Genomic DNA, 12,633 nt, shown 5'->3' with positions numbered 1-12,633 from the left:
TCGGCCTCCCAAAGTGCTGGGATTTACAGGTGTGAGCCACCACACCCGGCTTCACCTATAAACAATTTCTATTCTCCTTAACTTTATAATCTTTCTTGAGTGGAGGTGAAATAATTAAGCTACAAGTTTCCTATACTCTATTCATAAAGAGTTCTGATGGAGGGATTAGCTACAAGCAAAATATTTGATCTGTAACCTTCAATTTAAAAAGAATTGATGATTCTCTACTTGAAAGAGTTGGAGTACTTTACCCTTTCCACAGGGACCTTTTCAATGGACTATACTTGCAAATATCCCTGTCACTCTAAAATGTCCAAGTCCAAAGAAAACTTATCATCATCTGCCATGTGCATAGCAGGACATGACCCATTACATAGCTTGAGAAGATAACCAGTCTTTTTAATCTGTTTGGTAGTCATGTTCCACTGGGAATATGTTGACAAAATGCCATTTACCAGCCTGATCACAGATCCACCTTAACACCACTGAGTCACTGATTCTTTTTCTATTTGTTTCTGTATCTGGTACCCAGGGATTAATGATAGATGAAAGAAGTGGAAGAGGTATTCGTCTCCTACTGCTGTAACAAATTACAACAAGCACAGAGGCTTAAGACAACACAAATTTTAAATTACAGTCCTGAAGGTCAGAAGTCCAAAATGAGTTTTATTGGGCTAAAATTAAGGTGTTGGCAGGTGGCAGCTGTTCCTGTCTGGAGGCTCTAGGGGAGAATCTATTTTCTTGCCCTTTCCAGCTTCTAGAGGTTACCTGCATTTCTTGGCTCATGGCCTCCTAACATCTTCAAAGCCAGCAGTAGCCAGTCCAGTCTTTCTCATGTCACATCACTCTGACACTGACTCTTCTGCCTCCCCCTCTTATAAGAGCCCTTGTAATCACATTGGGCCTATCCAGATAACCCCTGGAGCATTTCCCTATTTTCAGGTCATCAGCAACTTTAATTACTTCTTCATATGTAATACAACGTATTCCTAGGTTCTGAGGATTAGGATATGGACATTTTTGGGGAATCATTATTTTCTCAACCCAAGCTGACTGAGGACAGTGGTCCCAAATCCTTGAATCTTTTCCCAAGTCCTGACAGAGTTGAGGAGCAGTAACTCTCATACAGATAGAGATAATTTCTTCTTTTTACCATTCCTATTTAACAAAGTTCCTATTTAACAGCTACCAGTGATGACCTTGCTAAAATGTTTGAGTTTTGATATCCACAAGAGAAGCATGGGCCAGGCATGGTGGCTCACGGCTGTAATCCCAGCACTTTGAGAGGCTGAGGTGGGCAGATCAGGTTAGGAGTGCGAGACCAGCCTGGCCAACATGCTGAAACCATCTCTACTAAAAATACAAAAATTAGGCGTGGTGGCATGTGCCTGTAGTCCCAGCTACTCGGGAGGCTGAGGCAGGAGAATCGCTTGAACCTGGGAGGTGGAGGTTGCAGTGAGCCAAGATCGTGCCACTACACTCCAGCCTGAGAGACAGAGCGAGATTCTGTCTAACACACACACACACACACACACACACACACACACACACACACACACACACACGAGAAGCATGGAATAGATATAATGGGGATATCTGACCCAAAGGAACGTGCTCCCTGGTCCATGAGGAGAGGAAGTGTTGAAACCTCAACTCATGAACATAGAGCCATGGCCAGTAGGGAAGGAAGTTGAAGGACCCCACCCCCCATTTCCTTGTACATATCCTCCAATCCATACTTGGCTCTAACAAGAAGTGAAAATGGTAACTAACCAAAGTCTTTGACCATTGGACATGTTCCCACTGAAACAAACCCAGGGGTACAGATTCTGGCTGTCAGGCACAATCTGTTTCCTGCCTATTTGCCCTCTGTTTTTTTGTTTTTGTTTTTGTTTTTGTTTTCTGGTTCTTTGGATGCTGATCACAGCCAGTTTAAGCTAGGAATCACTTTCATCCACAACACACTTTCAAGCTACTCCATGCTCCATTGTAGAGTAACTTATTTTCCCTTGAAAGTCGTGGCCTTTGATCCACATTTTAACTTAAGGTCTGGCATACATTTCCATCCGAAGTACTCAGCAAACACTTGAGTGGGCCATTAGGTGCTGCGGACACAAAGACTAGAGGGGACACAACCCCTGCCCCTTTGCCCCCAATTTCAGTTTACTAGTCTGCCTCTCAGTCTCCTGACTGGCCCTATCTTTGACTTTACTGAGCTCTTAAGGAAAACTCCATGTTTCTGGCCACTGAAACTTCGGATTCTGCCAATAGAATCTTACAATTATTTTACTTACTAATTTTACATGATTTTACTCATCTCTTTGGGGGTGATGTGCTCTAACTGTCCCTGAGTACAAAGATTACCAACTCTGAGAGTGAGGGAAAATAGGAAAACCAGATTTTTAAAAGATTTTCTATTCATTTGAAACTATTCTCTGAATATGCTGAAAAGAGGAGACTGACAATGATATCCCTTAGCTAGGCCCGTGAATGGCAGTAAGGTTCTGTTTTGTGAGGGCCTTGCATGGAATAGTTTAGATGATCCTAATTGGACAGGGCTGCTTGATGGATGAGATGGTCATTCTCAGTCTCTCCTACATTCTTTGATTGCAGAGTGCCTGACGGGCCTCCCTCACCTGAATAATGGGGCATTTATTTACCCTTATAAACTGTTATTTCATGACCAATTGAAGCCCTAGGAGAAGAGTAGTTTTCATATAGGAAGCTCCATTCCAATTATTGTGCTAAGGTGACAATAATTATCTCTAACTTTAGAAATAATTACACTATTATATTAAGCTGTCACTAAGGAACTGTTGAAAGCTTCTGCATCCATCACTGTTGTTGAAATCATTAACATGTTTATTTTGTTTGAGGACTTGCAAATACTGTTTGGACAAGTATGCCAGAGAATGTTAAGAGTAGCATTAGCCTAACTTAAGAGTTTCTTGCAGAGAAGGAAACGGCAAGACTGCTTAGTTGGCCCAAATCCAAACTGACAAAGCCCTTTCTCCTTTTTAAGTATTTCCCAATTGCCATTAGGCAGATTATCAAGAAAGTCGCAAAGCTCGTAGGCCTGCTCTGTGCCAAGGAGACATGATTTGGTGCAGCCAGCATTCTAGCTTTTCCCAATGACTGGTCTATAGTTTGAACTTTATCAGTGGTTTTCAACCCTGTTGCATGTTAGAATCTCCCAGGGAACTCATAAAAAAGACTCCCCAGCACCCCTCTAATGGATCTGAAGTGGAGCCAGACTGAGACCCTCTGGGCTATGGTAATACGTCAGTTCAGGGAACAAAATAAGCCCGAAAGTAAATGGATTCAAAGAGGTAGATGGTCAATGGCTTGTGTAGCAAAGACGAGAACTGATCTGCCATGTGGCCACACTAGGAAATGGTCTAAATATCATTTTATCTTTTTTAACCAAGGAGAGAGAGAGATGATTATGTTGATGCAAGTGTCATCAGTGGGCAGAGGACAAAGGATTCATTGACAAAGGATTCACTTTAACCCCAACGTTTAAAAATGACACAATTGCTGTAAAGCACCCAGCCTGGTGACTGGTGAAAATGGGTGCTCAACGCTAATTTTAAATAATTCAACAGATGAAATGGCTGTCCAATATGGTTGCCACTAGCCACATGTGGCTATTTAAATTCAGAAAATTAAATAAAATGTAAAATTCAGTTCCTCAGCTGCACTAGCCACATTTTAACTGTTGAGGTGGCTAGTGGTGGCCATATTGGACAGCACAGATGTAGCACATTTCCAGCACTGCAGAGAGTCCTAGTGGTGGATGGTGGTCTACAGAAACCCTTCCCAGAGGCAACCCCTTCTACATGATGCCTTATGATTTATTCATGTGATCAAAGTGTAAGTATGTTATTATGAAGCAAATATCTGAAAATATCAGCAGATAATCACTTGTAAGCATGCATTATTAAGTCATTTGGAAAGGATTTTGAAATGAAGGACAAAGAAGTAAAAATATACACTAAAGTGTGATGCTCTGTGGCAGCTACATGGAACTGTGCAATCTTGAGTTAAAGAGTCTCTTTGTGAGCCTAAACTGCACATACTTTATGTATTTCAAACCAGGGCAGGAGTGGCTGCTACGAAAATACGATTCCCAAGTCATCAACGATGTCTTAACACAGCAGCTGACCTTTGGTAAAATACAGATGGATAATACTAAAATTCTGAGTAAAACCACTGTCAATTTCAAGAGTCACTGCTCTTGTATTCCATATACATAGATATATAAAAACAACATGAAAGTAGATTAGTAATTGCTTCCCATTTTAGGTTTTTTTTTTTTTTTTTGAGACGGAGCCTTTCTCTGTCCCCCAGGCTGGAGTGCAGTGGCGCGATCTCGGCTCACTGCAAGCTCCGCCTCCTGGGTTCATGCCATTCTCCTGCCTCAGCCTCCCGAGTAGCTGGGACTACAGGCGCCCGCCAACATGCCCGGCTAATTTTTTGTGTTTTTAGTAGAGACGGGGTTTCACCGTGTTAGCCAGGATGGTCTCGATCTCCTGACCTCGTGATCCGCCCGCCTCGGCCTCCCAAAGTGCTGGGATTACAGGCTTGAGCCACCGCGCCTGGCCCCATTTTAGGTTTTTAAAGAGTGCCACAAAACATCAAACCTGGAGTCTGGAATCCATGTAGTCCAATTCTCTAATTTTATTCATTCATTCATTTTTGAGACAGGGTCTCACTCTGTCACCCAGGCTGGAGTGCAGTGATGTGATCATGGCTCACTGTAGCCTCGACCTCCCAGGCTCAAGTAATCCTCCCGCTTCAGCATCCTGAGTATGGGCTGGGCCTACAGGTGTGCATCACCACACCCGGCTAATTTTCGTATTTTTTTCTAGAAATGGGGGTTTCGCTATGTTGCCCAGGCTGTTCTCAAACTCCTGGGCTCAAGTGATCTTCTCGCCTTGACCTCCCAAAATGTTGGGATTACAGGCATGAGCCACTCTGCCCAGAAACTCCCTAATTTTATAGATGAGGAAACTAAGGTACAGTTAACAGAGATAATTGGTAGCTGAACAAAGACAAACGTGATTTCCTGATATGAACACTCTCCAAGGACCATTCAAAGCCAAGGCATTTGCCTCAAATTTTTGAGAACTTTTGTTTTTTAGCGTTAAACATGGAAGATAGCAGTTATGTGGCTCTCCAATTAAAAAATGAAAAGGCACCTCTTCACTATGAAATGTTTAGTAAAAGAATTACACACTGCTAAAGAGCATGAGGACTACATCTGTTAATTATTCGGGAAGCACTTAACTGCAGCCAAATGTCTTTGGAGGCACTGGGTTCTGGTGTCGGTGCTGCCCAGTTCATTATAAAAGACCATGGAACCAATAGCACTTCCATTGAAAAACTCAAGTTGTTTGTCTTCTGAAGATGCCGTGTGGCAGCAGCTTGCAAAGTTAGTTTTTAAAACAATTCCCCTGGAGCATTTGTCAATATAGATTCCTGGGCCTCCCACTACCCCCTAGAGAATCAATCAGTAGAAGAGCTGAGGTAGGGCCCAGGAATCTGCATAAGCCAGCATTTCAGGTCGTTCTGGTGTGGGTGGGTCATGGCCAGGCCATCTCAGTTTGCCCAGGACAGTGCCAGTGTACACCTGCTTACACGGTTTACAGAAACAATTGTTAATAGTGCTCTTTTTCATTCTCAAAAGTGTCCTGACTTAGACAGTACAGTGTATGGCCCTCTTTCTTCTATCCATGGACCATATTTTGAAAAATACCAACTCTATCACAGTTTACTATTATACAGCTACTATATTTCACCCATAGGATGCTCCCCAAAAAAGGTGAGCTCCATGTTCCCTGCTAGGGACTCCCAATAACCTATTTTCCTTTGCTCAATCATAAGACTATAAGCAAGCATCCTTGTCTATTCCCAGCAAGTTGCAAAGGTGCTTGGTGCTGTTAATGTACTGAATTTCAGAAACCAAGAGAGAGAAGTTTATAGGTGGGAGTGATGAGAAATAGACCAGGGCTCACAAAACACCACAGTGACGCACAGTGAATCACAGCTACCATTTTATTGTTCTGATTATTGGGGTACAGAATTGTCCATGTGCTCCAGGACTAGTTGGGCTATGACAGACACCACAGATTGCTCTGCAACTTTCGCAGAACGTTATCTGAGTCACACACTTCTCTGGTCATGTTTTTCCAACCATCAAAATGAAACACTTTTCTCCATGGAATGTGGAGTGACAAATTATCTCAAACCAAAGTCATCCTTCATCATGACGGCGTGTACCAACCAGGCCACAGAACAGCATAGAACTGAGGGGACCGAGCTTCTTTCTATAAACAAAGCTCCTTGGGAACACTGGACTTGTGTGTACGTTTATCACTGTAAGTAGGCTGACAGAGGCACAAAGCGAACCAGGTCAGATTTTGACTTATGAGTACAAATATTGTAATGAACTTTTATTTCATGTATAATACTTTTACTCTATTAGCAGCTGTTCCCAGTTTAGACACCGCTTTTATGAGTCAAGGAGTTATGATGAAAAATCAGCAAAGTAAGGAACTTTACATTTCATTGCAGCATCAGATATGTTCACAATGGTATATTTTATTCCACAGTGCTGTTTCTTATTTGGTTCAAGCATTTCTTAGGTAGTCACAAGTTGTTGTAGATCTGGGAAATATTTAAATTTCAAGCACTTGCATACTTTTGAGAGGATGTGAACTTAGAGCAGCAGATGGTGTGTATATAAACCATAAGCAGCAATTATGACCTCAAATGATTTTAACACCAAGGAACTGTGCGGAAATTAGGGTCAGCCAGAATGCCAAAGTGGTATGCTCGTTCTTCTTAAAAATGGGTCCTGTTTTCCAGGACTGACTCAAGCACAACTCCAGTTTCTAATCAGAGTGTAGCACTCAGTTCTACACAAGAACTGAGCATCACAATGAGAACAGAGCATCACAATTGTAACAATGAACATAATGGAAATGAGGGAGGCAATAGAATTCAATTCCTCCAACAGTGAATAAAGTCAATTTGAATTTTTTAAAACCTCCATACTTTATATCTCCTAAGTAAACTTTGCCTTGACTGTCCACTCAAGAGTCAAGATACACTTGGTAATTTTTAAATAGATGCACAATTAATTGGTCAAAATCACATACCTTGCTTGAAAAGCATGATACCAAAGGACTTAATGTGATGCTTTCCCCAGGAGTTACCCAGGCACCTAGGAGAAAAGGAGCAGATCTAGGATCTCATCAAGCCCCTTATATTTTTTTAACGCTGGTTACAAGGCTGAGAAGATTCTGCCTGGTCCCTCTTCAGCGGCAGGCAGTCTCAAGTTTTGTCAAATCCCTAAAGTGACAGACTTTAGCTGTAAATATTCTAAAACATGCTCATTAAACATTTGGGATATTAACTTCAACTTTTTCAATGAAGGCATAAGTCGGTTTTTCCTGTAAGTATATAGTGCTTTTAAAAATATGGACTGAGGTTTCCCATGGTTGTAACAGTTCAGATGACAAAAAGCAAATGGAATTTATAAAAAAGCGGTGCCGCGATAGAAACAACAGTATAATATTTTCTACTCATCCTGTTTTCACAAACTCCTTTTGTGACACGACATTTAGCACGGCTCAATGGCGGACACCACTGACTTCCAATCGGATTTCACTTTTGTAACTGCCTTTTTCATGTCTAGTATATGTGAAAAGCCAAAACAACTAGAATTGGATGTTAAGATTCTTTTTTTTTCTCTCAAAAAGAATCTCAAGGTATGAATATTTTAAAACATTAAGTGGTTCTGTTATTCATATGCATTCCATTCTAAGCTTGCCATTTTCAACCAATTTGGAAGGCAAAGATGAACTAAAGAGTAGTTAAAACCAGTGCTATGTGCCAGTTAGACATTTCTTGACTTTGCTAACTGGAGGGCAAATATTACTCAGTACATACGTGATTGTTGATACTTGTGCTGTTTTGACCCATTTGCAAAAGTTATCCAGATTACTCAAATTAAGTAGCCACTTTTAGGTTCATTGAACTTAGAACTATCTAATGGAATGTTCTTTTAAGTGAAAGCTTATTATCCCCAAAGGAGTCAGTTCCAATGGAAAATAGAGTCGTCACTGAAAAGCCAAAAAGCAAAATTATCAAACAAAATCAAATTGCAGAGTTTTTCTGTGAAAATCTCAGAGAAGCGTGATAAAAGGGATCTATGCTTATCTCCTAGACAAAAGAAATTTGGATGTCATTTATCATGAAAAGAGCAAGGTTCAGGCTTCTTGGATAATCTTATGTTCCTGAGATTACAATACTCTAGTTTTGAAGCTCTATCTCTGAAATTTACATAGGAACTAACAAATCTGAACACACTGTAACAGAGTTCCAGAGATTTCCATGGGACTCTTATCAAAGGCTATTCCCTGAGACAGGCGGGGGTAGTGAAAATGTAATTCTCTGAGTACAAAAAAAATACATATAAAATCATTTTGATCTCTTTACTTTTCCCTTTAAAGAAATTACTAAAATAAAAAGATTTATCGCTATAGTCTAAACTCTTATGTTTTACCTTTGTAAATGTGTTTCTTTTAAATGAACACTTATTGCAAGGCCAGGCGTGGGCGCGATGCTTTCATATACATTCTCTCTCCTGATACTTCTCTTAAAATCATCATTTGTATAGAAATAAAAATATGGTCTTACAATATACACAAAGTTAGTGAAACATTAAAATAATTAGCTAGAATACAATTGTAATTCTTTGCTTTTGGAAATTGTAACATGAAAAAAGTTAAGCAAACTTAATGGAATCCTAAAATGAGTAGAACTTTTCAAGAATGCAATTGCAATCCTGTACTAGAAAATATAATGTGAAAAACAAATCCAAAATACCTCTCTATGTAAATTAAAGCTCAAGCCATGGTATTCAAAATTAAAACGATTTACATAATCTACTATACTTTGTGATTTTTTTAGTAATTAACCTTCCTGAGGTTGATTTTGTTCTCCTTAGTGTTTGCTTAACTAAAGTGCTTAATAAAATTTCTACAGAATATATTACCCTCTCCATAGATGAATATTATTTTGAACTACAATCTGACAAAAATCTAACTACATTTAATTATGCTTGATTAATCCAAATGTCACTGAGAGATTTATAGAACAGAGAAATACTTTTCAGGTTAAGTTCATACTCTTCACTGTAAGCTTCCTGGATCCGGTATTACCACAAATTTACTATCTCACGTCTCTAATATTGTTTTTAACATCCCATAAAAAATATTCCGAATAGTCCAAACTGGACCATGGGACTCCAGAGATCAATCTCTGCTTCTTTTCATTTTCAAGAGACAGGCAAACCTCTATCAAAGAGGAAGTCACCACTTCCAATGGGAGGCATGCTGCCCCTGCAGCGCCACCAACACTTAAGGGGAAAGGATGGAGAGAACTGAAGTCAATTCTCCACCTTTCAGTGTTTTATGCCAAAAAATGCACATACAGGATGCATTATGAACTTACTAAAACACTGTAAGGATATTAAGGCAAGATAAAGGGGCTGCTTTCTTTTAATGCAGGCACATAACTGTATCAGACATTTGCTTAGCTTAGACACTTTCCGTAATGATGCCCTAAGGTGCTTTAGTTTATATGCAAATACGTTTATTTAAAGGGTGACAAATTGGCCCTACCCCTGGGGATAATTAAACACATCCCATCATCTTCTCCAGTCATTAAATCTCCCACTGCTGGGTCACTCAGCTCTACCCCCAGGGATGACCAGACAGACAACATGTTCTAAGGTATGGAGGAACTGTCATGAGGAGCCACCTGTGTCACACACAAAGTAACAGTGTCCTGGCCGCCCTAACCCTATCACCCAGATCATGGGGAATTCATGTCCCTATCTTAGAGACAGAAAGGTAGAAACAAGGTTTCTCAGGAATTCTGTGACCAAAATATTGTTGTCATTTTATTTTCCTTTTCGGGGATGAACACAGCTGATACCAACCTGTGGACTTGAGATGGAGGCCTTCCCAGATTATCCTTTCCTCCACCTCTAAAACAAGTTTAGAAGTGTTAAACAGGGTCTCTTCTGACAAGCAGCTGTTTTAGCTACAGCATCATCATCCAGATGCTTTAAACTTCTATTCAAATAATGAGTTCTGAAGTCCTAAAAAGACACATCCGGAAACTGCCGTCATTATGGGGTTTTGTTACAAGGAAACAGCAGCCCACACTATTCAATGAAGTCTGATTGTAAAAGCTGCCTCCTCTCACCTGACCACAGTTCCCCGTTGGTCAGCAAGACAATGAACTGAAATGGGCTCCCATCCGCTCTGTCTACCTGAAGCCACAGTGTGGGGACCTCGACAGGGTCCCCTGCAGAGTTGAGTGCAGAGCCAGGCACAGAAAACAGACTCTCCAAATTCAGATCAATCGATGTGAAGGTGAGAAAAAGTCAGGAATCACTAGCACTTCATCTTCTAAGGAACGCATCTGTCCATGATGAAAACAACATCGAGAAGATCTGGTGCTATCTCCTGCATCTCCCTTTCTGGCTGGATTTTTCTCCATAGGACTCATCTCTCAATTGTACTATTCAATGTCCTTTTTGTGTTTCTAGTCTGTCTCCCCTAAAAGAAAGTGGGTTCATGAGGCAGGGATTTCTGTCTGCTTTGACCCCTGCCACGTGCCCAGCATTCAGCACAGTTTCTAGCACACTGGAGACACTGGACAGTATTGCAATGGAGGACTAAAGGTAGCTTTCCTTCACATGACTCCTCTGCCACCCTCCCTTCATTAACCTCTCTTACATGTGGGTGCCGGTCTTCAAGTCTCCATTTCACACCAGGACAGACGTTAGGGAAAGGCACTGCCCAGGGTGGAGCTTGGTGCATACAGCAAGGCTGTCACTAGTGCTCCTTGATCATTATGCCAGAGCTCTGAAGGTGACGAAAGCTTGCTGCTGGATGTCTGGTGGGATGTACTGACCACTGAGGCAAGGAGGCTTCAATTCTACAAACAGGCCAAATAAAACCCCAGCCCCAGGATCTACCTACGAATGCACTTTCAAAACATTAACTCAGCGTGCTTTGGTGGTGGGTTCCAAGGTCTCCAAACCATGTGAATATATATTCATGAGAAACCAAAAGGAATCCTGATGAAGACTGAACACCTTTCTCTTTCTTGATGAACTAAATTTTAAAATGGGTTGATTGAAAAGACAGGTAAGAAAACCTGTGGCACAGTTAAGGTGTCAGAGATGTTAATCCACCTCAGTGGCACAGCTCCACCAACAACCTGTTCATAAAGAAGAGCTTAGGCGTCTCTTGGTAACTCTGGTGATGTGCTAGTTTGGAGTATTCTATCCTATTTAATCAGCTAACTAATAATTGTCAATGGCTGATAACTTAAATTCATTAAAATGTCATATGTCCTCTATTTTCAAACCAGAAGGTACTGATATCTCTAATCAATGAGACAGGAACTTGACTTAAAAGTTATCTTTCCACACAGAACAGTAAACAAAAATCCCGTATTGATTAAGTTGTTAATCGTCCTTTCTTGCTGGCAGTATTGCTTCCTTCTGTTTGCTCAAATGTAGATTATGAAGGACATTAGCTTCAAAGTCAATGTTTAAGCATCTGGACTGCTGAAAAGATGGCAGAATAAACGCATGTTTATATAAGCGCTCCTGCCCTCTGACCCACACATCCAAAAGTTGAACAACAAGCTGTCTATAATGAAACTAGTAAAAGCCGCAACTCCATACCACGGACTCCAGGGCAATGTCTGACAGACACAACCAAGTTGGGGATGAATCGAAGAAGAGTTCTTGCATTTGCCAGGCATTTCTCCCAGTCTCCAGTGGCCACAATTGCTGGGCAGTTAATGAGAAGATTCCCAGGACTGGCAACAGTCGGGAGAAGCTGGGCACACTCTGCGCGTGCATGTTTCCAGAAAAACGAGGAGGGGAGGTTGAGATCTCAGATGAACCATGTGTGTTCATCCCCTCCGGTATCCAAAAGAGGAAGAGCGGCGAGAAGCAGGACCAGAGGAGAGAAACCAACTCTGGAGCCGATCTCACAAATGTGTGCTACATGGAATTCAGGAGGGCAGAAGTACAAACCCACCACGTTCCTGCTAGGATGACAACTAGTGGGAATGGGGAAATGCAAAGAGGATCTGTCTCCCAGTGGGACCCGGCCACCTGCAGGGCAGAGGATTCAACAGTGTCTATGGAAGGTACTCACAGACAACATGTTCCAAGGAGGCTTCGTGTCACTCCTTATTCCCCCAAATCCAAACAGAATGAAAACCAAAAACACCCTCCACCACTACAACCCATCAAGAGCTAGCCTTAGGGTTCAAGTGCTAAGGTTATCCTTCAAACATGTCTCGCTCAAAAGAGGAGGAGTCAAGGAGGATTTACCCACACTCTTCTAGGCCAGGTAAAACTGGTACCATGCAAAGATAAATAATAAGCAGAAGGGGTCATCATGATACTTGTGCATCAAGATAAAAGGAAAACAATACAAGAAAAGGAATGAAAGATGCAAAGGATAGATAAATACACTCTAGAAAAAGAATGAGCTCATAAACCACTAAAACTGTAGACAAAATTGTTCA

General features: G+C 41.2%; 1 long non-coding RNA gene across 1 annotated transcript; it reads right to left on the bottom strand.

Annotated features, from left to right (window-relative positions):
- Positions 1-6,039: 6,039 nt before the first annotated feature.
- LOC115833247 lies at positions 6,040-11,909 on the bottom strand. The gene is made up of 2 exons (XR_004028679.1): positions 10,282-11,909; positions 6,040-10,174 (listed from the first exon to the last, which is right to left on the bottom strand). It is a non-coding gene; the product is annotated as an uncharacterized LOC115833247 (long non-coding RNA).
- Positions 11,910-12,633: the final 724 nt, after the last annotated feature.

This window comes from Nomascus leucogenys, chromosome X, assembly GCF_006542625.1.
Source record: "Nomascus leucogenys isolate Asia chromosome X, Asia_NLE_v1, whole genome shotgun sequence".
NCBI lineage: Eukaryota > Metazoa > Chordata > Mammalia > Primates > Hylobatidae > Nomascus > Nomascus leucogenys.
The sequence above is the reverse complement of the archived record's forward strand: the minus strand, read 5'-3'. Positions and strand labels throughout refer to the sequence as shown.